At 41.3% G+C, this 27,240-nt stretch overlaps 1 protein-coding gene across 7 annotated transcripts in view; it reads right to left on the reverse strand.

Annotated features, from left to right (window-relative positions):
* Positions 1 to 4,279: 4,279 nt before the first annotated feature.
* LOC135097460 (uncharacterized) overlaps positions 4,280 to 27,240 on the reverse strand; it is a 68,370-nt gene continuing 45,409 nt past the window's right edge. For all 7 annotated transcript variants that reach the window (XM_063999375.1, XM_063999374.1, XM_063999373.1 and 4 more), the window contains 2 exons: positions 6,859 to 6,963; positions 4,280 to 4,934 (listed from right to left, as the gene is read on the reverse strand). The gene's annotated coding sequence lies outside the window, so the exon portion shown is untranslated. The remainder of the gene's footprint in view (positions 4,935 to 6,858; positions 6,964 to 27,240) is intronic.

Genomic DNA, 27,240 nt, shown 5'->3' on the forward strand with positions numbered 1-27,240 from the left:
CCCCCCAGCCACCACAAATGAAGTCAAAGGAAGGGACTGTGGCTTCACCCAGCCAGCCAGGACAGCCTACAGAGAGGGGGTAGTCCCAGTCAAGTCACAAAATATAGGCTTGGTTCTTCCTACAGTTTGAAGTCAATGATTGGACAGGTTCTCTTTGTTTACTTGTTATTGTTCTCTCTCTCTCTCTCTCTCTCTCTCTCTCTCTCTCTCTCTCTCTCTCTCTCTCTCTCTCTCTCTCTCTCTCTCTCTCTCTCTCTCTCTCTCTCTCTCTCTCTCTCTCTCTCTCTCTCTCTCTCTGCCCTTCACTATTGTTTGGTAATAACTGCAGTAACAGCAGTAGTCATAGTTATTATTGTATGTCTTTTTAGCACTCAAGAACAGTGTAGCAGTAGTAGTAGTAGTAGTAGTTGGCAGGAATTAAGTACAGTATTAAATATATTCTGATCCTGATTTGTGTTCCAGGCCAGACAGCTTAGTGGCAGAGCTGCAGGTGGCCCTCGTCAGCTTCCTGGTGGCACAGGTGTAGGACGGCTGGGAGCAGTGGAGGTGCCTGATGGGGCAGCTGTACCGGGCAGAGGGGCTGCTGCTGCTGGGGAGAGCCACACTTGTATGCTAAGCTTCTCTCAGTCCTTCTCTAACAGGTTAATGAGGTTGTTGTTGTCGTCGTTGTTGATGTATTTTTTATGTTTTTCTCTATATAAAATTGCTCTCTCTCTCTCTCTCTCCTCTCTCTCTCTCTCTCTCTCTCTCTCTCTCTCTCTCTCTCTCTCTCTCTCTCTCTCTCTCTCTCTCTCTCTCTCTCTCTCTCTCTCTCTCTCTCTCTCTCTCTCTCTCTCTCTCTCTCTCTCTCTCTCTCTCAAGTTAGCTTAGTGGTAGTGGTAGTAATAACAGTAGGAGTAGTAGCATTAGTAGTAGTAGGAACACCACACACTTAACACTCCCAACTCTCCCTTCCAGACCCTAGTAGTAGCAGCAGTAGTAGTAGTATTAACACTAACCACTCATTATTTCTCTACTGGTGATCTTCTCTGGCTTTCCTTACTGAGTCTTGGTCATCCTCTTTTAGAGATTTTGGTGAAACTTTTGCTGTTGCCTTGGACATATCAAAAGCTTTTGATAGAGTCTGGCACAAAGCTTTGATTTCCAAACTACCCTCCTACGGCTTCTATCCTTCTCTCTGTAACTTCATCTCAAGTTTCCTTTCTGACCATTCTATTGATGCTGTGGTAGACGGTCACTATTCTTCTCCTAAATCTATTAACAGTGGTGTTCCTCAGGGTTCTGTCCTGTCACCCACTTTTCCTATTATTCATCAGTGACTTTCTAAAACCAAACTTGTTGTCCTATCCACTCCTATACTGATGATACCACCCCGCACTTATCCATGTCTTTTCATAGACATCCAACCCTTCAGGAAGTAAACAGTTCATGCAGGGAAGCCACAGAACACCTCACTTCTGATCTCTCAAAAATTTCTGACTGGGGCAGACCAAACTAGTTATTGTTTGCTGTCTAAAAAAATCAATTCTTCCATCTATCAACTCGACACAACCTTCCAGACAACTATCCCCTCTTCTTCAATGACACTCAGCTGTCCCCCTCTTCTACACTGCCACACTCCCCTGCCTGTTTTCCCTTGGTACAAGCTTCTCATGTGATGGCTCACCCATAATTTTCCTCACATAATGAGTCCTGGCAAGCTTAACAGTGAAGAAAAGTGTTGTGATGGTATTTGTTCAAGAAGGGATCAGTAATTGTGAGACAGGAAGGAAGATGGCAAATTCAGAAGCAGCCGTCACCCGGGTGGTGGACGGAGGCCGCTCACCCCCAGTCATCCTGCAGCTCACAGGTCTCTTCTGACCAGGAGAAAGATGGCGTGGCAATTAAGTGTTCACTGTGCATGTGTTCCATCAACTTATTATTCCTGTATCTGTCTTCCTTTTTTGCCCTTAGCCTTTCTCTCAGGAGTGGCAGCTGTGCCCAGCACTAGTGTAGCCCTGGCCAACTGTGTCACGGCTGTCTTTGATCTCCCTGTCTTCCTTCCAGCCCCACAGTTACTGACCTTGACTCAAACACCATCACGGCACTCTCTTCCCTGTTAAACTTGCCAGGATCCATTGTAATGTAAGGGGTATTGAATGCGAGCGATGAAACGAGAAGGTAGTGGCAAGGGGGAAAAAAGTACAGGGGAGCGCAGGAGAGACACCTCTCTCCACTGTGCCTGACAGTCTCTCAGTGATTGAAAGACTGAGCATAACATCTTCAGGGCACGTGAGTTGTCATGTATGACAATTTGGCACTTTTTCCATGTCTTCTTATTTGAGTAGACATATCATATCTTGTCATAATGAAAAGTCTAGTTTATCATGTATGTGGAGACCTTCAAGTTACAATACACCCCACTGCTTTAAGAGTTAAATGTACATGTCAATGTTTTCTGTCGTGCCTTCTTTGCTGTGTAATGTTGTGGTGAAACGGTTAAATTCTGGACCGAGTTGTGAGTCATGCAGCAGGAGTATAGATGTGTGTCTTCCCCACAGGTGGTAACACGGAGAGGAAGTGGAAGAAACCTTGGGATGCTCCCATAACTCAGGAGCAAGAAGTAAACCTTACTGGAAACCTTGTGACTGACAGGTGGCGGTGACTGCAGGAACCAATTCAGGTGACCACTGTGTTTTGTTGCTACACTTGAGAATCCTCTATCCTAAATTTAAAAATCTAAGTTTTTAATTGTCATGTCTTGTCATGTTTTTGTCCCACCAAAAAATTGATTACTAGAGTTTGATTTACTGCCATGGGAGGTATCAGAAATTGGCAAGTTGTCATTAAAAAAAAACTGGGGAAATCTAAAATATGCACCACTTTCATTCACTCCCAACAATTTTGGATAAGGAATCCTCAACTGTATGTAATCAGAGTATTGTTGAGAGTCATGGTGTGTGTATGAATCCTTATGTATGTATGTGCAGGATAAGAGGGAGGTGGTTAATAAGATTAGTAAATGCATGGAGGAGAGGCGTGCTCTTACCAAGATTAGAAGAGCAGTAAGTGTGAAAATAGTGGTACAGGATTGCAAGAGAGGCAGTGTGTGGGCTGGGTAAGTGCACATGTGGTGCTTTTTGTTAAGAGTGACCGGGATGGATGAGTGTTACCGGTGTGGTGTGTTGTGGAGAGTTACTGAAGAGGGTTAGAAGGAATGGTCTGCAGTGATCAGTGTGAAATAAGAGGAGAGGATGCGTTGCTTGAGTTTTTCTTGCGAGATGTGCACGTGAAAGGTGTTTAGTGAAAAGTAAGGTTTTTTGGGGAATTTATGTTTCACTAAGGTTTTTTGGGGAATTTATGGATATAGAAAGATAAATAGATATGAATTGTGGGGTGTTTCAGGATTGTTTGCGCCAGGTGATGGGCTGTTCAAGGGAGTGAAAAGTTTGTGAAAAGTAAAATGCCTGCATTTGATTTATAGAATTAGTGTGTATGTGTGATATAAGTTCATGTCTTAGTAACTTTCCATCTTCCCCAAGTTGCATTACTCTTTTGCAGATGTCTGTCTTGTGTTGGCGAACGTCCTGTCTGCAGTCAGGCCAGTAGTGCCATGTCGCAGGGCGTGACATCAGGTGAAGAACCAAATGGAGAGTGTCTGCAGCCAGTACTGGGTGTGCTGATGCTGTACACAAGTGTCGAGCCAGGTGCCACAGCACATGACTCCACCAGTGTAGTGTCTCTAGTCCAGGATGCACTGCTGTGTACGACTTGTATGTCTTTATAAATTTGTGACTATTCTTATTATATTTGTGAAATAAGACTTGTATGTCTTTGCTAATAAATAAATATGTGACTATTCTTATTATATATGTGAAATAAATATATAGTTAGCTAACAGTGTGGTATAATAGTGTAAAAATAAATTTGATAATTCATTCATGCCCCAAAGGTAAAAAAAAAAAAAAAACAGGATTGTGCTCTCTAAACTTTTAAGATACTACTTGCACATAGAAGCCCCGTCCCAGCGACTCCAGTGTCGGCTGGGATGGGGCTTCTATGTGCAAATGGTATCTTAAACTTAGTTTCCTGGCTTTTTTTTTTTTTTTTTTTTTTTTTTTTTTTTTTTTTTTTTGCCAATCCTGGCTTTTTTTTTTTTTTTTTTTTTTTTTTTTTTTTTTTTTTTAGTAGCCAATCCTGGCTTTTTTTTTTTTTTTTTTTTTTGCCTTGAGGGCATGACCTGTACTCCCAGAAAGACTATTTGCCAAAGATATTATTGACATGGCATAAATAACTATCATTATGTTCAAGATGGTACACTGAATGTTTATTGTTTTAATGTGAATGTTAAGTGAATAAATGCACAACAATAATATAAACATGGCACTTTTTTTCCTTATTACTGAAGTGCTGGAATGTACAAAACTTATCCCAAGCCTGAATGAAGGTGGTGGTGGTGGTTGTTGAGTACAGAAGAGAGGGACTTGCTACATTCTTCCTTCCCAGACTGGAGTGGACTGGAGAACTCTTGCAGCAGGGCCTGGGAGCAACAACACTTGCCAATTCTTGTGTCCTTGTGTCAACTTGAGTGAGGAGCAACCTCTTCTTTGTGAAACTGCCTGCAGCTCTCGTGCCTCCACAAGTGTTGAAGGTTGCCTGTCGGTCCCGCCATGACTTGAAGGGAATTTTACGTGTTCTTCCTGCTTGAAATTCTTGACACACTCTTCTTACTGCAACTTGACTCTTCCCTGATTGCTTTGTCCCAACGATACTTAATACCTCTTGTGGGCTTGAAGGTGGTGACGCTCTGCCTCTTTTCCTGGTGAAGCTTGACTCCCTGATTGCAATGGAGTACATTGGGCCTGGCGTGACAACACTGTTTAATAACCAGGTGCTGGTAGAGATTCCTGTGGGCTGTTCATGGGATGATGAAGTGGAAGCTGCACACTTCACACCTACAAGGAAAACAGACCATTAGTTCCTAGATACATGAAGCTTGTTGTATGTGTTGTGATTCCTTGTAATGTGTTTGATAACTGATTACCTACAAAACTAAGACTACACAAGATATATGATGGGAAAATGGAGGAAGCCTGACAAGCACTGCATGGTATGGGAACTGTGCTGAGATTTAATATGAAATATGGCTAAATTCCATACTGTCATATTCAAGAAACAAAAATTGAAAGAAAGGAAAGCACCGGGTAGAGAAAATCTGAAAAGTATGGCAGTATAACGTTTGAAGCTGAGAAATGCGCGTTTGATAAATACGTCCCTATTATAATTTAAAGGCAAAAATTTGAAGGATGATGCAGAGTAGAAGAAAACACCAGATAGAAGAAATTTGCATGGCATCACAGATATTTCAATGGCATGACAGTTAATACACAAGTTTGAAAGATGAACCTGATCAAATATTTCTGTATCTCTGCGCTCATGAAGAACACAAATAGAAAACTTACAATTTGAAAAGAAGAGTCATTTTAAACTTTGATCCGTACCTTTTAAGTTTATTAATTTTATTCATAGTCAGTTTATGGTTCCAGAGAAACAACAATTTCAAATCTAGCCTATCTTTTTGAAACCCACTGTATAATGAACACGTCATATAAGGGAAAGAATTTTGTAGCCAAATACATGAGGAAATATTATACAAGAAAATATTTATCAGATGAATAACAAATTAGGAAAAGAACTATTTGAAATAGTCCAACTTTGAGGTGAACTGGATAAAAAAATAAAATAAAAATAAATAAATAAAAAAAAAATAAATAAGTAGTTTAATAGAACAAAGCAGTATTAGAAAAGTCTAATGCAAATTTAGAATGGAAATGTGTGTGTGTGTGTGTGTGTGTTTGAGAAGGGGTTATGTCTTTTTGAGTGCATGACCATTGTTTTGGCTGCCTGACTAGGTTTTTGAGTGTCACCAGATTTTTGAGTGCATCACCAGTTTTTTGAGTGCATCACCAATTTTTTTGAGTTCATCACCAGTATTTTTGAGTTCATCACCAGTATTTTTGAGTTCATCACCAGTATTTTTGAGTTCATCACCAGTATTTTGAGTGCCACCAGTTTTCTTGTGCCACCAGTTTTTTTTTTTTTTTTTTTTGAGTCATCAGTATTTTCTGCATGAGAGTGCGTGGGTGTGCATACAGCGTTATTAAAGGTAGGTAAGTAGGTAGGTGTGTGTGTGTGTGTGTGTGTGTGTGTGTGTGTGTGTGTGTGTGTGTGTGTGTGTGTGTGTGTGTGAGATAATGAATAAAGGAAAATAATGACCAATCGTAGTTAACAAGCCAATTGCTACTCAGCACAGCGAATAAGCAGAGGGACCACAAAATAGCAGCCACGGACACACCAATCCAACATGATTTTACGTGCTTATATAATATAATCTCAAATTCACTTCCTTAATTATCACCTCAGTAAGCTTAATCAGACGTCAATCACCTGGACAAACAAGCAACCAACTTACCATCTGGTCAGCATACTTCTCTCACCTGACAAGTTAAATCACTTTACCTGCAGTCTAATCACCCTTGCAGCTTATTCCCTCGCAAAATGCTAAACTTCTATAACTTCCCATCTGATCAGCATATTCATCTCTCCCCTGATAAGCTTAACTACTTAAGTGTTGTAATCACCATCTGTTCAACCTAATCACACCTACCAACCTCACCTGGTCAACCTATATCAGCTCAAGCTAATCACATTACCTAACGTGGCTTACCTAATCCCCATACCTGGACAAACCTAACCCAATCACACCTATCCATTCTAATCCTCAAGTCTTCAACCTAATCATTCACAATCTCACGGGTTACACATTAATTCCACGCACTGAGTAATAATTTAACATTCTTTTCATTACCAAACTCTTACCTTCACTCCTTCACCGCCTCCTTCAGCCTTCCGCCACGAGACCACCGCACCTCGACCTCTCTCTCTCGCTGCGAGTCGTGGAAGGGACCGAGCAGGGCCGCCAGGCTGGAGGAAAACGAGACAATGATCCCTATTCTGAAACACTTCTGCGCCGCACCTCCACTAAACTAATAAGACTCTAAATGAAATTGCACAGGTTTTCAAAGATGTTTTCATGGTTCTAGTGACAGATTAACACGATTTTTTTATTATTTACAGAAGAAACGCATTTGAGAACTCGGCTAATCATCTCTGTGGCATTCGAAAAAAGAAAAAAATGGTGAGACAACAAATGAAGCGTTTCAGAATACGTAGCTATACTCGTAATATAAGTTCTTTTTCTATCGCTGGTATTAATTTGTGTGCGTTCGTATGATTGCTGGCTTGTATAAGTAAAGTTATGGATTGTTTTGAGAGTTTTGTTAAAAATATCGATGTTTTTTTAAGTTTGTAATTAACGAATGTGAATGATTGTAAGTCTCTCTCTCTCTCTCTCTCTCTCTCTCTCTCTCTCTCTCTCTCTCTGACTAAATATTATTCGCATGTAAGATGAACTCCCAAAATATAAGAGTACGATAAGTAAATTGATTCGGAATTAAAAGAAGTTTCTGAGAGATTATGAATGAGTGCCAGACCCGTGAACGAGACGACACAATGATTACTGGATTAATATACGTACTACACAGTTTCCTTAATAGATCAAAAGACGAAAAAGAAAAAAAAAAAAAAAAAAACGTTATTAAGAAAGGTCATTTGATCTTAGAAAACTTATTATACTGATCAACTGATGATGATAATAACAGTGAAGGAAGGAAAATAGGAGGAGGAGGAGGAGAAAGTGCAGGTAATAATATAGGAAAAACGAGATAGTAAATAGTCATAGGAAGTGAAGGTAGTTGTAATAGTAGTAGTGGTAGTAGTAGTAGTAGTAGTAGTAGTAGTAGTGGTGCTGGTGGTGGTGATGTGATGGTGGTGGTGGTGATGGTAGTAGTAGTGGTGGTGGTAGTAGTATTAGTATTAGTAGTAGTAGTAGTTGCCTTTGCTCTCACCACGACTGTTTTTTGAGGCTACAGAGATGATTAGCTCGGTTTTCAGGCATTTTTCCTGGCTTTTTCTTTTTATTTACACAATTCAATTTTCTCCTTTTATATTAAATCGATGCTTTTCTTTTTTCCTGTTAATTATTGTGCTGTTGCAGATCGCGGAATAAAATAATGTTTCTTTTGATATGTTCATGTCTCGCTGCTCTCGTTATTTTTTTTTTTTTTCTTTATCGCTTGTAAAGCATTGATAGTCTTTTTTGTTCTTTATTAACGTTTCAAATTACCAAGGACAATAATACTTTTTCATCTATTTACATTTTGTTGTTTTGTGACATTTAAATATTCAGACTTTTACTCCGTAGAGTAAAACATCGATGCTTCTTTTTCCTAACTAATAAATGTTCTTTTGAATTGCTAAGTACATATGATAAAGATTTCTTCCAGTTACTTAAATTACTTAAATGTGTGTGTGTGTGTGTGTGTGTGTGTGTGTGTGTGTGTGTGTGTGTGTGTGTGTGTGTGTAGTAGAAATAGTAGTAGTAGTAGTAGTAGTAGTAATAGTAGTAGTAGTAGTAGTAGTAGTAGAAGTAGTAGTAGTAGTAGTAGTAGTAGTAGTAGTAGTAGCCCTCCGCCATGATGGCGGAGGGCTGCTACTACATGCATGAAAATGCATGAAAATTAATTAATGCATGTAAATCTTACTTCTAATGCATGAAATCTTACTTTGTTTATTCATAAATTTTTAGGGTAATTTCAAGCATCATAAGCCATCACCTATACCTGTCGTCACTGCTAAGGGTACCGTACCGCCTTGTGTCCTTTCATGCGATTATTAGCATATGTACAAGGCGCGACATACCGAGGCTCAGGTAATACCAGCGGCGGTAAATTTAGTGCTAGAAATCAATAACCTGAGCCTGCCTCCAAAGAGCGCGGCGAGAGACCCTTCCCGCCGGGCCATCCTGGGAGGCTTAGCGACGCGTGACACACACACACACACACACACACCAAGCCATGCGTTACATCCCTTTGAGGAGGTGGTGGTGCCCGCGGCGGCTCTCACCGGCAATAATGTTGGCGGCAGTATATGTTGAATAAGAGACAGACAGCCATTTGCAACAAGCCAAAAGCACTGAAATCCACTTTGCATTCAAAACATCAGAGTGACTCGAAGGCTACTAGACTCACAAGAGAAAAAGAAGTAGGAAAAAAAAAAAAATCTGCATGTAGTGTTTGAAAATGTAGCAGAGGAAAAGGTTTGAATCACGGTGGACAAAGACAGCTTAAGAATTGGGTGGAAAAAAAGCTTGCATGTACTCTCCTTGGTTTCGCTTTTAACTTTTTTTTTTTTTTCTTGGGAGGTTGTGATGGAAGGAAGTCGCATCAGACTGCACTCCTTTTCCCTCCATGTGCTCTGTAGCGGTGTTGTCTTGCTTGTTGTCTACTGTATACAAGGTGTAACGCGAGTTTCTGCAAATACTGAATGACATGAAGGAACGTGTAACTCTAAGTAGGAAATGTTCTATACACATATGCATTTTAAGGCTTTGTTTATCCGTTAGACGGTTAGAGGAGTTGAAAATGTATGGGACTCGCTAGTGCGCTGCTATGCGTGTGCTGACGTGACGGACAGACGGCTGCATTGTCGCAGTCTCGGAGGTGCCACTTATTTAATCTTATTTTTTGCAGGCTGTGGAATATTGCAGTATCTTATAACAAGACAAATTATATAAAAAAGCACGTAATTTACCGATAAGTATTACACGACAACATTATTGCGGTGATTATAAGTACTCCTTTAAAATGCTACGTGGCATCATCACTCAGCTCTTTTCAAGGTCGCTCGGACTCGCTGCCCCCTCCTCCCTCGCTTTGATGATGCCACTTAGCATTTTACAGGAGAGAGAGAGAGAGAGAGAGAGAGAGAGAGACTTTAGCAGACAACCAACATCTGGGGGCTGCTGCACTGAGGTAATCATGAGGTGAATGAAAAAAAAAAAGAAAAAAAAAAAAAAGAAAGAAATTCCCCTACCAGATACCAGATTCAGGAAATATATCTTTCACAATATTTTCCCGGTGAGGAACACGTGAGTGAGGAGCGCTCGCTCGGGGCTGTTCAGTGCAGGGACCAGACAGTGTTCTGAGTCAGAATAATACTATATACGTGTGCACTAGACTTGTATTGTGACACTCAATGACAAGAGTACGAAATGAATGAGTGGGTGACCAGCTTATAATTATGTACTACCTCACCCTGCTACACACACACACACACACACAGATAGATAGATACGTGGTGTATTGACCATAACAAGTAATACAATAATAATCAGTTCATGACACATACTCTTGCTTACAAACTTTAGTATCACGATCCATCATGACACACACACACACACACACACACACACTCACACACAGTATATCTTAACACAATACATTTACCTCAAAGAACTATGGAGACCTTATACAAAGATCACTAAGAGATTGGTGGTGCCTCAGAGAAGCCCTGACCCTGCCTCAAGGAAACGGTTGCCTACTTTATGACCCGAATCACGACAAGCAAAACCCGTGACAGCAACAACAGGAGTGACAGACAGCACGCGCCGCACTTCATCCAGCGTTCCATGAATTCTGGAACGATATGTCAGGCTCTCTGCCTTCTATTTGAGTTGTGTTGTTTCAAGAGAGGAAAATCAAGACACTTCCGGGGCTACTCTGCCCTAATCCACTGGTAATTTTCCATGCAGTTGTTTGGGAAAGTGATAGCTAAGTGATATATATATCTTTTAAAACTATTATGAGAGCTTCGGCTCCTTCACACGCATAAAGAGTAGCATGCTCACAGGAGCCAGACAACTTTGAGGCACTGCGTACTTGTCCACCAGGAGCCGATGGGGCCAAGAGTGTGAGCGATGTGTGGACAAGTATGTGGTGCTCTGTCTGGGCCACCCCTTGTGGGATTGCCGGCCTGGCACATAGATAAATTGACCTACTTGTATACGTGTAGTATGTGTGCGGACAGGCACGAATGTAGGAAAACCACAGATATTACGGTACTATAACAATGTCACAGTATTGTGTACGTACACGGCCCCCAACATTAACCCAGCCACCGCCTTCTCCCGCCCCGTGTGCCCGTCCTTTCCGCTACTGCTAAGTGACTTTTGTCGAAGGTTTCACTTTTACTTTCAAATATCAACATGACTTTTTAATAGTCATGTATTTTTATCATCCGAAACCCATGTATATATTTTTTTCCTTATATTCATACATGTATCATCTATCAGTTCTATATTTTTGTTTTTGCTTATTTAGAAATATATACTTTTTCATAATTCATCTTCCATTCATAATTCATCTTTTTGGTAATCTGTCTGCACCTGTTTTTCTCCATCTTGCCCCCGGAGAGAGAATAAGAGCACATCACAGTAATTTTTCCTTTCCCTCCCTCCCTCATTTCTTTGCCCTCACAGTTCTCTCCCTCCCTCTCTTTTTCTCTCTCCTTCCCCTTTCCTCTTCCTGATCTAATCCATTCTCTCATAACATAAGAACATTCTAAGAAGATAAGGGACGCTGCAGGAAACCGTCAGGCCTACACGTGGCACTCCCTGTACTGTATGACCTGACTATGCTTCTAGTGAACCCTCCGTCTTTTTTTTCTTCCTTTTCATTCCTCGCGTACTAAAACCTTATGTATCCTTTGTTTTCTGAACTATTTCGTCTTCAGGCTCTTCCCAACCACAGCCCAGTAACCTTTGCTTTTTACTCCAGTAATATTTGTACCGCAAGAACTTCACATTATCACTGTGCGTTGTAACATTACTGCATAACAGGAGTAAACTGGTACAGAACACACATACAGTTAAGAACAGTCACACGAAGCGTGGGAGAAACACTTGGCTGGCTGGCAAGGAAAAAGAGAAGGAACAACAGCCTCATCTCTCCTTTCCCAGTCATGTAAGAATGTTCTGTGGTAAATAATTTGTTCCATTGGATGCACACTTAGCATATCTGAGGTGCTGCGGTGCAAGGGAAGTCTAGCTTGTCTTTTCTTGTCTTCTATCTCATACTTTTATACTTTCAGTTTTATCTTTTCCTTTGTGTAAAACAGTACAACATTGTGACCTAAAGGTGTGTTCTTTCTTCTTTTCCTTTGTGTTGCTTTGTGGCGGCGAGCCGCAACACTCGGGGGTATTGAAGGAAAAAGGAGCAAGGCACATAAAGGCAAGGCAGCGCCGACAAGACTCGCAACACGGGAACCTCTTCTATTCTACGTGGTTGATTTTTTAAAATTTCTAGAAAACTTCAACGCTCAGATATGGCAGTAAGACAAGCGGTATGTAGTGTGGGGTAGGGAGGGGCCTGCACGCTGCCAAAGCCTTGAATGGAGTTTGGAGTGGGGTAGGGTAGGAGGTTTTTCTATTCGACCGCTATGTTTAATCTTTTCCCCTTTCTGGAACACATATATGCTAGTAAACCCCGTGGTCTCGTGCAGTGTGGAGAAGGCAGGGGCTTGCAGACCTCCTCCACGCTGCAAAGCCTCAGTGGAATGTGGAGAGGGGAGGGGCGTGCAGGCTTCCTCCACGGTGCAAGGTACTGGTGGAGTGTATGAGCACATCCGCTTTAAACTGCAGCAAGAGGCGGAGCAGCTGCCCGTTCATCGTGAGGAAGGAGTTGGTGGTCACCGCGGGAAACTACGAGTACTTATTAAGAGTTACTACTCTGTCATAATACGGCGTTACATCTTCTTAAAACAAGGGAAACGAGGCGCCAAGTAATGAAGATATTCTGAAGCGCATTGGTCTCTCGTAAGGACTATTTTCAATGGCTACAAAGATGACAAATCGTGTTCTTATGGGGGTTTCTCTCACTGATGATGCAGAATCCATCCTAAACTATAAATACAGTCATAAAAACACACTTGAACACCATAGTAACTTCCACTAGAGGCTATTAAAAGTTGCCAATATAAGATTCTGAGAAGTAACACTTCCTGCACAGGCGCGGCCAAGACAGCGCGACTCGGCGACACCTCAGGCAGCAGGGAGCCGCCACATTCTACGAAGCATGCAGAGCGTTAGAACAATATTGTGAAACACTTCTGCGCCGCACCTCCAATACATTCAAAAAGCTCTAGTTGAAGTCACACGCGTTCCTAATGTGTCTTTACGGTTCTAGTGACAGATTAACAAGATTTCTATATTATTAACAGGAGAAGCACTCGTATGAACTCAGCTAATCATGTCTGTGGCCTTTGAAAATAGTCGTGGTGGGAGAGCAAAGCGTTTCTGAATACGGACCTGTTAAACTGTCACTAGCGTTATTAATCTGTCACTAGAACATAATAAAAAAAATAAAAAAAGAGAAACACCCTTAAAATCCGTGTCACTTCAAGTAGAGCCATATGAATGTATTGCACATGCGGTACGGATGTGTTTTTATATATTGCCCTTATGTGAGGCGCGTCCTTCCCAGCGATGGGCGGCTGCTACTCCCCTCAAAAGCCGCATAACCATCGCAGTAATGCCTTCGCTGGAAAGGCGATGTAATGACAGGAGGGCGCAGGGGATGGAGTGTGAAGGCCAGCAGCGCCTCGCAGTAGCCACACTGCCAATAAACAAAGGGATTTTCACCTTAAACCCAAAATTGGTAAACAAACACCAAACAGTTGCTTCAGATATTTCCATGCGTCGTGTTGGTGAGTCAATCTGTAAAGTTCCATGTGCAATACTTCGTTATTTATCACTATTACTACTGCTGCTGGTGTGTACTACTACTACTATCACTGCTGCTGCTACTACTACTACTACTACTACTACTACTACTACTACTACTACTACTACTACTACTACTACTACTACTACTACTACTGTTTAACACTTCATGACAGTTAAGTAAAAATCATCCACAATTTCCACCTCAATAGTGATTTGTTCAGGCAGGAACTTTACATATTCGCATCCACTAAATCATAATTAATAAGCATTTAGCACCCACGAATAAATCCATTCATTTATACCCGATCAGTGTCAAATGTATTCTCCTCTTGGAAACAAATTACCCCATTGTTATTTACAGGAGGAGCTGAAAAGATAAGACCATAGTGGATATAAATACTCGTACCTGGGAACCATTAATCTGTGTATACTTCAAAACATGACTTCCATTCTCTATCCGTTCACACCTGACTTTATCAATCAAATGACTTGTACGTCTTTACATAATAATAATAATAATAACAATAATAACAATAATAATAATAATAATAATAATAATAATAATAATAATAATAATAATAACAATAATAATAATAATCGGTTTATTAGGATATAGGCAGTAGAGAGAGAGAGAGAAAGAGAGAGAGAGAGAGAGAGAGAGAGAGAGAGAGAGAGAGAGAGAGAGAGAGAGAGAGAGAGAGAGAGAGAGAGAGAGAGAGAGAGAGAGAGAGAAACACAGAAACAGACAGACAAAGAAAGATTGCGTGTACTAGTATGTGTATATATTATGTATTAAAAAAAATGTTAGAGGAAGAACATAAAAAAAAAAAAAACTTTCCTCGTTGCCTGGCGATGGATGACAAACAAATGGGACAGTTATGAAGGGACGCTGCGAGGGAGTATCAGGCCATGAAATACACGGCGGCCACCTCGAGGCTCGCGTGCTAATGAAAGTAAGTCCCGCCCGCCGCAACACAGTGTGCCATGAAAACCCGCGAGGAAAAATCCAAAAATATAACGTTAAATTTCAAGACCCAGGGGTGGAAAGGTGGAGCAGGTAAAGGCACCGCTGTTATAAGCACCACATGATTTTCCATGATGTTTTGTGTGTAAGATCGTCTCTTAGTCACTTTGTCATATCCTTTATACCACTTTAAAACCTCCATCAAATACTTTCTTAACCTTCTTATCGTATCCTGACTACTGTCTCTAAAAATTTTGCTTGTCATCCATGTCATATTCCCAGTAGTCGGGGGCGTCAGGCCATACATAGCACACACTCTCATCCACACTAATCCGGCCAAAGGCGTTCCAGACACAGGGATGCTTATTGTATTACGGCACGCTGTCTCGGGGCATCTTAGCGTTGCTGCCGGGTTACAAGACCACAACTCCGCGGTTTGTGTCACGTAGCTGCTCGTATTCTCTGCTGAAGAACAAAGGAATACAACGTGAAGGGAGGCACGCACAAGATGTCTTCGAGCGATAGGGTGTTTTCAGCTACACAAGCATTTGAAAGTAGATATAAATAAAATAAATAAATGAATGATAAATGAAAAAAATAAAGGTGAATTAATAAAATGTCCTTGCTAATTATGTTCTAAAGGTATTTTACTCTATTTTAACATTGTTATTTTTAGTATTATGCGTGAAAGGAGCCGGACTGGGGCACAAAAACACCGGGGAAGGAGAGATGTCCATTAATTTATCGCTCTTTCTTAAAAAAAAAAAGAAAAACTTAACTCAACAAGAGGTTGTTTTGGTCCGGTGACTTTTCTCTGCCCTTCCCTCATTATTTTTCTCTAAGTCACAATTTTTTCACTTGTACTCACATGATCTAGGACTTGAAAGTGTCATCCTTTTGTCTAAAACTTTCCTCCTTCCAGTTTCCTACTCGCTTCTCTCACCCACAGTCTCTTAAGTTCTACTCTCACTTACTCCAAGACTAGACAGATTTTTTTTTTTTTTTTTGGTCCAACATATTTCTCCGCTTCTCGTTTTCTTCTTACTTCTCTCACTCACAAAGTCACAATCACTCAATTTCCATCTATGCTTACTCCAGAATTTGACAGTATTTTTCTTGTGTTTAAAACTTCCTTGCTTCTCGTTTCCTTCTTGCTTGTTTCACTCACCGCCTCAATCTTCTTTGTTTTCTTTTCATAAATTTCGACATTTGTTTACACCAGGACTTTAAAGTATCCTCCTTTTGTCTAAGTCTTCTCTGGCTCTTGTTTTCTTCTTGCTTCTCTCATCCACACCATCTTAATTTTTCTTTTCTTTCCTGTAACACTACACAATGTAACACTCCAACACCTTGGCGGCCTCATTATGGTGAACTTGACTGTGTGTGTGTATGTGTGTGCACGGGCGCGCCTTTCTACCTGTCTGTGTTTCTCATTTCCGCCTCGCCGCACTCCATTTTCTTCCTTCCTCTCTTTCCTTCCTCTTTTTGCGGCTCCGTAATTTTATTTTCTTTACTTGTCTACTTTTATGTGTATATTCCTTGCTGACGGCTTCTAGTTCATTCCCTTTCTTAAATTTCCTCTCTCTCTCTCTCTCTCTCTCTCTCTCTCTCTCTCTCTCTCTCTCTCTCTCTCTCTCTCTCTCCTCTCTCTCTCTCTCTCTCTCTCTATATATATATATATATAGTCCGTGTTACTGTTTTCTACCTATGTCTTTCTGTCGGTCTGCAGTTCTTTTCACTCTCTTATTTGTAGTGCAGGAGCATGCGTCCTACATATCTATATTCTACTCTCTGTATCTGATCAGTGACTCTCCCTCGCCAGTCACAGCTTCCCACCCAGTGCAGCACCATGTGACCTCATTGCTGTGTCTAAATCAATCAATCAGTTAGGTAATAATTCATCCCCTTCACCGTCTCCCTCAGTCTCCAATATCTTTCTTCTTTCTCTCTGTTCAAAAACTCCCTCATTTCGACTCCCGTCCCCGCTTAATCCTGCATCTCCTGGCTTGGCTCCCTTGCTCCGCTGTTCCCTCGCCCTCTCCTCCTCCTGCTCCGCCCCGACACACCCTTTCTCCAGGGACCACGCCGCCCTTACCTTCAGGGAATCCAGAGTGAGTTTTCCTTTTATACTGCAAGGTGGTATTTCAGTTACGATGGTCCTGGTATTTCTCTGCAGCAGTGAAAATGTCTTGCTCGATTCCAATATGCAATTTGGTCTTATTCTAATTTGGTTTCTGCATTATATCGCATTCAACTTTCAGGAAACGGAGGGCGAGGGTAGTTTCTCTTTCTTTACTTTTTCACATTTTTTTTCAACGCCGTCTCTCTCTCTCTCTCTCTCTCTCTCTCTCTCTCTCTCTCTCTCTCTCTCTCTCTCTCTCTCTCTCTCTCTCTCATTTAGGTTTCTTTCCCTCACAAGGGACGCGGCAGACACAGCGCAAGTGACCGGACCCGCAATCAGAAGTCATACTAAGAACGTGACTATAAAAAATGTGGCAGCGAGTGTTGGCCGTCTGGCGGGGCAGGGCGAGGCGGAGCTCGCGTGAGAGCTGCGTGACCCATACAACTCAGGAAGCAGCAAGGTGCCCGGGATCCACTGATTTGCAAGTTAAGGGACAGAAAAGAGAAAAAAAAAAAAAAAAAAAAAAAAAAACGTAAAATTTGTGCAAATTTCTTTTCTTTTATTTTGTATTATTTTTTTTTTTTGGTTGTGTGTGTGTGTGTGTGTGTGTGTAGAAAGGTATGTTTTGTGTAGGAATATTATATTATGTGAAAGAAAAAGGTGTATCACGCTTAAAAAAAAGTACTTGTTTAAAAATGCTGTATATAAAAAAAAAAAAGGATGTATCTTGTTAAAATAAGGCACATTTTGCTCAAAATATTGTATGCGGAAGAAAATGTATATCTCGTAAAAAAATAAATAAATAAATAAAAAAATGAGAACACTACATGATGTGAAGGAAAAATGTGGATCTTGTATTGAAAATACATAATTTTTGTGGTAAAAAAGTGATTTCATACAGTAAAAACTGAATTTCCTGTAAATGTGCATTTTCTTTAAAGGACATATTTTATAAGAAAATGTATTCCGCCAATGGAAAGTTGCATTTTGAGTAAGGAAATTAAATTCTGTGGAAAAAAAAAAAAAATAGTGTATAAAGTAAATTTGTGAATAACAGTACATTTTTGTACAAGGAAAGACAATTGTGTACAAGAACGAACATTTTGCGTATGAGGAGATGCATTCTTGTAAAAGAAGTGTTTAGAGTAAAAAGAAAGCACTTATTTTGTGTGTGTGCTTCCTCTGTTTCTGCGCGTCCGCTGCTTTCACAGGCGTTGCTTGATCAGCGAGCAGCGCCGCTTAAAGGAGAGAGGAGGAGGAGGAGGAGGAGGAGGAGGAGGAGAAACCAGCACGCCGCTGAACCAAGCAGGACATAGAGCGCTTCATAAAGGCAACGAGGGGACTGAAGAAATGTGAACGACACCAGTTCCCGAAAGGTGAATGGGAGAAGTCTAGGAAAGAGAGGAGAGGAGAGAGGGAGAGTGAAAAAAAAGAGAGGAGGAGGAGGAGGAGGAGGAGGAGGAGGAGGAGGAGGGGAGAGATGGCAGTGTGAGGGAAGAGTGAGGAGGACGTGAGGAAGGTGGAGAGGCAATTTAGGAAATAAAACTTGAGGAAAGAGAAGAGAAGAGGAGAGTGAGAGGTGAGGGGGGAACGAATTAGTGGGAAAGGGTTGCCAAAATTATGATTCCAGTCACATGATTGGACCTGAGAGGAGAGAGAGAGAGAGAGAGAGAGAGAGAGAGAGAGAGAGAGAACGACTTAGTAAAAAAAGTTAACAAAATTATGATTCCAGTCACATGATTGGACCTAAGAGGTGTAAGCGCCGTACGACGCTCATTAATGTATTGTACTGGAGGTGACTGAAACGAGCTGTGCAGTACGCGCTCTTTGTATTCAGAAGCGGTCAAACCTGTGAATTAACATAGTATCACTAATACGGATAAAAACACAAAAAAGTATATCAGTAGATAAAACAAGTATTGCAGTACATTAATGTCGTGACACTTCACGTCGTCAATTCCCTAACATATGTGAGTCAATACAGAGTTACCTACATTGTAGTGGGTTAGGTCGGTTCTACAGATGAACACCACCAGCAAGTCGCCCTCTCGTCTGCGTGATCTGATGTACGTCATTATGTTACGTTAAGTGTACTTATATTAACATACTCGTACATCATTAAATCCTCACAATTACGTATCTAATTACTATAAGTAGTTACATTATGTTGACACGCATCATTAAATCCTCATGGTACATAAGTATCTGTTATCTAATACTATGATGAATACATACACAGTGCGGGGAACAGGCGTCCTCTTGGTTGTATGCAAGGGATTACACTTGGGGATTTACCAGGATCGGGGATTTACTGATTTAGGTCGGGGATTTACTGGGATTAACTCTCCGCGCCTCCCGAGACACGTCTGACGTGTAGGCGTGACTGTCGTGAGGTGGCTTTGGAGACGCTGGTGGGCCCCTACAGCCTATGATGTTCATTATGCTGTGGGTATGTTATCAACACTCACGTCACAACAACCGACCATTCGGCGAGAAAAATAGTTGAGAGGGCAAGTTCAACGCGTCCCCTCGGCCCTACACTCCCCTCTCACTCTGTTGTGCCGGCGCGTAGGCGCACCATACACTGCTCATGTATAACAACCAGGTGCTACAAATAATATAACGCTAACAAATAAAACATAAAATGTCACATTACAATGTACGTATGTGCGTATCTCTAGCCGTCGTGTAAGGTGTACATATACGGCGGCTACAAGAGGAGAGAGAGAGAGAGAGAGAGAGAGAGAGAGAGAGAGAGAGAGAGAGAGAGAGAGAGAGAGAGAGAGAGAGAGAGAGAGAGAGAGAGAGAGAAAATCAGGGGACTTATTCACATCACTAGTTCCAGACATAATACATTTTATAATCGGTCGCCGGGTGAGTTCAACACAACACATGTTTGCTGATCATCACAAACACTCGATGCAATGCGCATGATAACCTCTCTCTGGTCCAGGTGTACTGAATTAAGCTTATACATCATGGTAAACATATTCAAGGCAGTAGGTAGCAGGTTAGGAGCATTTTCGAGGCTCATGCAAGAAGCCATCAGGCCTACACGCGGCTGTTCCTGTATTAAATCTACGCATTTCTGCCTGTCATCCCCATAAATTAATCAATTAATCAGTCTGTCTAATCTTTTCAATATTTTTGGCTCAGCAGCAGCAGAAGCAGTTTCCTAAGATAATTACGGATGCATATTCCAAATTGGTTTATATAAAAATGATCTGTGCTTGCCTTGTTTGCTTGTCGTTACACACACACACACACACACACACACACACATACCAAAAGTTACTCGTACATAACAATTACAAGGGCATTCCCGGCACGTCCAGGAAAGCCAACGACCCGTCTCACATCGCATCACATCATCAAAGCAACACCATCTTTCCTGCCCAGTGGCCGCACACCCGCAACTAAAAAATATATCTCCCTTAAAGCTACACAGGCGCTCCACCACAGAGACTAGCAGTGGCCGGATAGCACACACTGCCCACGCCTTTACTATGCACGCAGCACATTATCAGCAAAGTGTGTATTTATGTCCCTCACCAACAAACATTTAACGGCAGAGATAATTTCCCGTTGTTTTTACTTATCTATTTTTCTTTAATACACCTCCAAGAAAAAGTAGTAATAGAATACACCTTACTTTTCACTGACCGAGAAAATTTGATAATTTGATAACACCAAGATAATTTGAGTTTATGAACATCGTAATTTATAATTACTGAGTGCTTCCCGCCGGGATAGCAATTTTTTTTTTTTTTTTCTGTCACAGATCAAGTGATCTGAACGCACAGCTCAGGACACACACACACACACACACACACGGATAACTGTTGTACTGGCCACACGCTTGTGTTTCTGGATTCTCAGTGATAGTTTTTATTTTAAACTTTGCAACACGAGTAGTAATAGCAGCAGCAGCAGCAGCAACAGGAGTCGCCGTTCAACACAGCCACTTCCTTTTTTCCCCCTTCCCTTCTCCCTCTTTCTTCTTTCCTTCTCTCACCTTTGCTAAATACTCGTACTCTACCTCGCCTGGCAAACACAGGGAGCCTAGCCTGCATGATACAAACGCTTACTCAAGTCACACCTTACAAACAGATCATGCTGGAAAGGTATTCCTCCTCCTCTTCCTCCTCCAGCTGCCTCTCTTCGCTTCTCCATTGGCTGACAGCGTGAGCAGGGAAGCCCGCCGCCACGTGATAGGCCAGCCTGGCCGAGGCTCCTCCCTGACTGGGGTGCGGAGCAGCCAACGGCTGCGAAAGACAAAGCACAGGGACTGATTGGCAGCGAGGCAGGTGTTGGCGGGCGTGGGAAAGGCGCCCCGCCCCTCCCGGCAACATCATGGCGGGTGGTGGAATTATATATTTGCAATTCCTGCTTACTACTGACGCACGTGGCCATAGTGAACACTGAACACCGCTGTTGAAACACTTTCTGTACACTCCAGACGAAATACACTTGACTTTACCTTGTTTGAATATAACCTGTTGACACTGACATTATAATTCTTAATATAAAGGGACTTAAAGACACAAGCTCAATAGGCTCTGATAGTATTCCTTTAACTTTCGTAAAAGACTCATTGTCTGTTATAGCATTCTATCTAACTTGCATTGTTAACACTTTCATTGTCACAGGTATCTTTCCTACTACTTGGAAACATGCTGTGGTAGTTCCACTCTTTAAAAGTGGTGATACTAATGATTTTAATAATTACAGACCTATTTCTCTTTTACCCATTCTTTCTAAAATTCTTGTAAAAGTAGTTGCTAGCCAGCTCTCGCATTATTTGGAAACTAATAAACTCTTGTCTAATACGCAGCACGGGTTCCGTCCTAGACTTTCTACAGAAAATTCTCTTACTGCCGTTACAGATAAAATTTATGATAATATGTACTCAAAGAAAATCTCTGTATTGACTTTATGTGACCTATCAAAAGCCTTTGACAGTATCAGCCACGATAATTTATTAAATAAGTGCACTAAGCTTAATATTGACAATGTTTGGTTTGCAAATTATATTCAAGATAGATCACAATCCGTTCGCTTAAATAATACAATATCTAAGAAAGAAAACGTACGTTACGGGGTTCCACAAGGCTCAATTCTCGGCCCAATTTTAATTTCTATATACGTCAATGATCTTAATGAGAAAGTCGAGACATCTTTGATACAATACGCGGATGACACCCAATTCCTCGAAGCTGATACTGTCGAAAATTTTGATGAGCTCATCTCCAACACTGAAAATGCATTGCAAAATATAGAACTTTATTTCCTAACAAATGGTCTATTATTAAATAACAAAAAAAACGCAATGCATTTTCATTGGAAATAGGCAACTGTTAGCCCATGTTCCCCCTGACATTTCTATAAATTGTAATGGAGTACATAATTATATACCCGACTACGCATGTAAAAAATTTGGGTGTCTATTTTGACAAATACATGTTATTTGATGTGCACATTGCAGAATTAAATACTAAAATAATGGGAACATTAATGTTTATAAACAGAGTTAGTGAGAACTTTGACAAACACACTCGTAAAGTTATTGTTCAGTCTTTAGTGCTTAGCCTCATTAATTATTGTATTTGTATCTGGGGCTCTACCAACAAAACTCTCATTCATACTGTACAAAAACTACAGAACTTTGCTGCTAAAGTTGTAACTGGAGGTGCAAGAAAATATGACCACGTGACTCCTATCATAAAAGACCTAGAGTGGCTGACTGTGAAAGACAAATATTATTTAGAGAAGTGTACTACAGTGTATAAATCAATGAATGGACTATACCCAGACTGGTACCTGAACCTTCCCACAGTCAGAGATAATACAACCACCACAACAAGACAAGGAAATAACCTGTATATAAAAAGAACTAAAACAGACACTGGTGCCAGGGCCACTACGGTGTGTGGGCCCAAGTTATGGAATGAGCTCCCTCGCTATATTACCGCCTCCGGAAGCCTACACAGTTTCAAATCTAGTCTTAGAAATCTACTGTTAAATGTGTTGAATTAGGTCTCCACATTTGTATTGATTTTTTACACTATCTAGCTAGATTTCTCCAATATTTTAATTTTGTTTCTAGTCTTATTTTAGTTTTAGCTTTATTTTAGGTATTATTTTATAGTATTTTATAGTATTTCTCGTAGATTTTATCTCATCATTTTAGCATTTATGGCCTTACGCTAAGCTGATGATGTAGCTACATTTGCTTTCTTATTTTACTTGTACCTGTGTATGATCAAATGAATAACCATGTTTCATGCAATAAACAATTTATTATTATTGTTATTATTATTATTATTATTATTATTATTATTATTATTATTATTATTATTATTATTATTATTCCCCCCTTCTCTCTCTCTCTCTCTCTCTCTCTCTCTCTCTCTCAGATACATATCTAAGTAGAGATATTTATATTTCAAACAAATGATAAGATGGGTGTGTGTGTGTGTGTGTGTGTGTGTGTGTGTGTGTGTGTGTGTGTGTGTGTGTGTGCGTGTGTGTGTGTGTGTGTGTGTGTGTGTTTGCGCGTGTCACTGCTCTGCGGTGTGGTCGTGCCGCCCCTCACTCGTCAGTGAGGAGGGCGCGGTGTGTTCTTCCACGGAGAGAACAAATAAATAAATAAATAAATAGCTAAAACAAGCAGATGAATAAATGTTACAGGAGAGTTATGAAGAAAGCTTGTGTGTTGGTGCCCAGCACTCTGCGGAGGAAGTAATACTTCTTTGTCCTTCTTCTATCCTCTCTAATGCAAGAGTTAACCTGTGTTCTCATCCATGCATCCTTTTTACAGATAAACTCTGAAATTTCCTGTTTGCTTCTGCGTTTCCTCCTTCCTATGACTTGAATTCTTTGAAGAGGGAGGTTTCAAGGCACTCGCCCTCCAATTTTGGATAATCTTATTTTTTTATTTTTCCTTACGGATTGGCATCTCGGTGGGTTATTTTTTTCGTTCTTTTTGTTGCCCAGGGCCAGTGCTCCTCTTGCATAAAAAAAAAAAAAACAGCAGCAGCGGCACCAGCAGCAGCAGCAGCAGGAGGAGCAGCAGTAGTTGTAATAATGGTAGTGGTAGTAGCAGTGGTAGCAGTAGCAGCAGCAGCAGCAGCAGCAGCAGCAGCAACATCAGTATAAAAAATATTATTATTATTATTATTATTATTATTATTATTATTATTATTATTATTATTATCATTATTATTATCATTATTATTAGTAGTAGTAGTAGTAATAGTAATAGTAGTAGCACCTCACTTATGGACAGGTATACGAGATACTCCCATGTTGGTGATGTGGCAATAAGGAATCTGTTGGAGTACACTGCTGGACGTGAAGGTGTGATGGAGAAAAAAGAGGTTGGTAGACGAAATGAACAAGAATAAGGACCGTATTGGAGTGCACAGCAGGAGGTGAAGGTGTCGGAGGGAAGGCAGGGATGGTCCATTTTTACATTCAGCGGGAAGGTGCGGGAGAGATTATGCAAGAATGAGTTTCCGTGGAATGAGAACGAACATTTATCAGGGGATATTTTACACCAAGAAATTTATACATGAATATCTGAGTCCACATTCCCCTGGAAAACCGATGGACGCGAGCAGGAGGGACGGAAAAGTTTGAGCCACAAGAGGGAAGGAAGGAAGGAAGGAAGGAAGGAAGGAAGGAAGGAAAGAGCCGTCTGCTGCAGGGGGAAGAAAGCAACTATGAAAGAGGTGAATTAGTGAAGACATACAATATTTTTTTTTTTTTTTTATGTAGCAAGGGCACTGGCTAAGGGCAACAAAAATCTAATAAAAAAAATGCCCACTGAAATGCCAGTCCCATAAAAGGGTCAAAGCAGTGGTCAAAAATTGATGGATAAGTGTCTTGAAACCTCCCTCTTGAAGGAATTCAAGTCATAGGAAGGTGGAAATACAGAAGCAGGCAGGGAGTTCCAGAGTTTACCAGAGAAAGGGATGAATGATTGAGAATACTGGTTAACTCTTGCGTTAGAGAGGTGGACAGAATAGGGGTGAGAGAAAGAAGAAAGTCTTGTGCAGCGAGGCCGCGGAAGGAGGGGAGGCATGCAGTTAGCAAGATCAGAAGAGCAGTTAGCATGAAAATAGCGGTAGAAGACAGCTAGATATGCAACATTGCAGCGGTGAGAGAGAGGCTGAAGACAGTCAGTTAGAGGAGAGGAGTTGATGAGACGAAAAGCTTTTGATTCCAACCTGTCTAGAAGAGCAGTATGAGTGGAACCCCCCCAGACATGTGAAGCATACTCCATACATGGACGGATAAGGCCCTTGTACAGAGTTAGCAGCTGGGGGGGTGAGAAAAACTGGCGGAGACGTCTCAGAACACCTAACTTCATAGAAGCTGCTTTAGCGAGAGATGAGATGTGAAGTTTCCAGTTCAGATTATAAGTAAAGGACAGACCGAGGATGTTCAGTGTAGAAGAGGGGGACAGTTGAGTGTCATTGAAGAAGAGGGGATAGTTGTCTGAAAGGTTGCGTCGAGTTGATAGATGGAGGAATTGAGTTTTTGAGGCATTCAACAATACCAAGTTTGCTCTGCCCCAATCAGAAATTTTAGAAAGATCAGAAGTCAGGCGTTCTGTGGCTTCCCTGCGTGATATGTTTACCTCCTGAAGGGTTGGACGTCTATGAAAAGACGTGGAAAAGTGCAGGGTGGTATCATCAGCGTAGGAGTGGATAGGACAAGAAGTTTGGTTTAGAAGATCATTAATGAATAATAAGAAGAGAGTGGGTGACAGGACAGAACCCTGAGGAACACCACTGTTAATAGATTTAGGAGAAGAACAGTGACCGTCTACCACTGCAGCAATAGAACGGTCAGAAAGGAAACTTGAGATGAAGTTACAGAGAGAAGGATAGAAACCGTAGGAGGGTAGTTTGGAAATCAAAGCTTTGTGCCAGACTCTACCAAAAGCTTTTGATATGTCCAAGGCAACAGCAAAAGTTTCACCAAAATATCTAAAAGAGGATGACCAAGACTCAGTAAGGAAAGCCAGAAGATCACCAGTAGAGCGGCCTTGACGGAACCCATACTGGCAATCAGATAGAAGGTTGTGAAGTGACAGATGTTTAAGAATCTTCCTGTTGAGGATAGATTAAAAAACTTTAGATAGGCAGGAAATTAAAGCAATAGGACGGTAGTTTGAGGGATTAGAACGGTTACCCTTTTTAGGAACAGGTTGAATGTAGGCAAACTTCCAGCAAGAAGGAAAGGTAGATGTTGACAGACAGAGCTGAAAGAGTTTGACTAGGCAAGGTGCAAGCACGGAGGCACAGTTTCGGAGAACAATAGGAGGGACCCCATCAGGTCCATAAGCCTTCCGAGGGTTTAGGCCAGCAAGGGCATAGAAAACATCACTGCGAAGAATTTTTAATAGGTGGCATGAAGTAGTCAGAGGGTGGAGGAGAGGGAGGAACAAGCCCAGAATCGTCCAAGGTAGAGTTTTTAGCAAAGGTATGAGCAAAGAGTTCAGCTTTAGAAATAGATGTGATAGCAGTGGTGCCATCTGGTTGAAATAGAGGAGGGAAAGAAGAAGAAGCAAAGTTATTGGAGATATTTTTGGCTAGATGCCAGAAATCACGAGGGGAGTTAGATCTTGGAAGGTTTTGACATTTTCTGTTAATGAAGGAGTTTTTGGCTAGTTGGAGAACAGACTTGGCATGGTTCCGGGCAGAAATATAAGTGAATGAGATTCTGGTGATGGAAAGCTTAAGTTCCTTTTGTGGGCCAGCTCTCTATCATGTATAGCACGAGAACAAACTGTTTTAAACCAAGGTTTAGAAGGTTTAGGACGAGAAAAAGAGTGAGGAATGTACGCCTCCATGCCAGACACTATCACCTCTGTTATGCGCTCAGCACACAAAGACGGGTCTCTGACACGGAAGCAGTAGTCATTCCAAGGAAAATCAGCAAAATACCTCCTCAGATCCCCCCAACTAGCAGAGGCAAAACGCCAGAGGCACCTTCGCTTAGGGGGATCCTGAGGAGGGATTGGAGTGATAGGACAAGATAAAGATATGAAATTGTGATCAGAGGAGCCCAACGGAGAAGAAAGGGTGACAGCATAAGCAGAAGGATTAGAGGTCAGGAAAAGGTCAAGAATGTTGGGCGTATCTCCAAGACGGTCAGGAATACGAGTAAGGTGTTGCACCAATTGCTCTAGGTCATGGAGGATAGCAAAGTTGTAGGCTAGTTCACCAGGATGGTCAGTGAAGGGAGAGGAAAGCCAAAGCTGGTGGTGAACATTGAAGTCTCCAAGAATGGAGATCTCTGCAAAAGGGAAGAGGATCAGAATGTGCTCCACTTTGGAAGTTAAGTAGTCAAAGAATTTGTTATAGTCAGAGGAGTTAGGTGAGGGGTATACAGCACAGATAAATTTAGTTTGAGAGTGACTCTGTAGTCGTAGCCAGATGGTGGAAAACTCGGAAGATTCAAGAGCGTGGGCACGAAAGCAGG

This window comes from Scylla paramamosain, unplaced genomic scaffold (genome assembly GCF_035594125.1).
Source record: "Scylla paramamosain isolate STU-SP2022 unplaced genomic scaffold, ASM3559412v1 Contig20, whole genome shotgun sequence".
Classification (NCBI taxonomy): domain Eukaryota; kingdom Metazoa; phylum Arthropoda; class Malacostraca; order Decapoda; family Portunidae; genus Scylla; species Scylla paramamosain.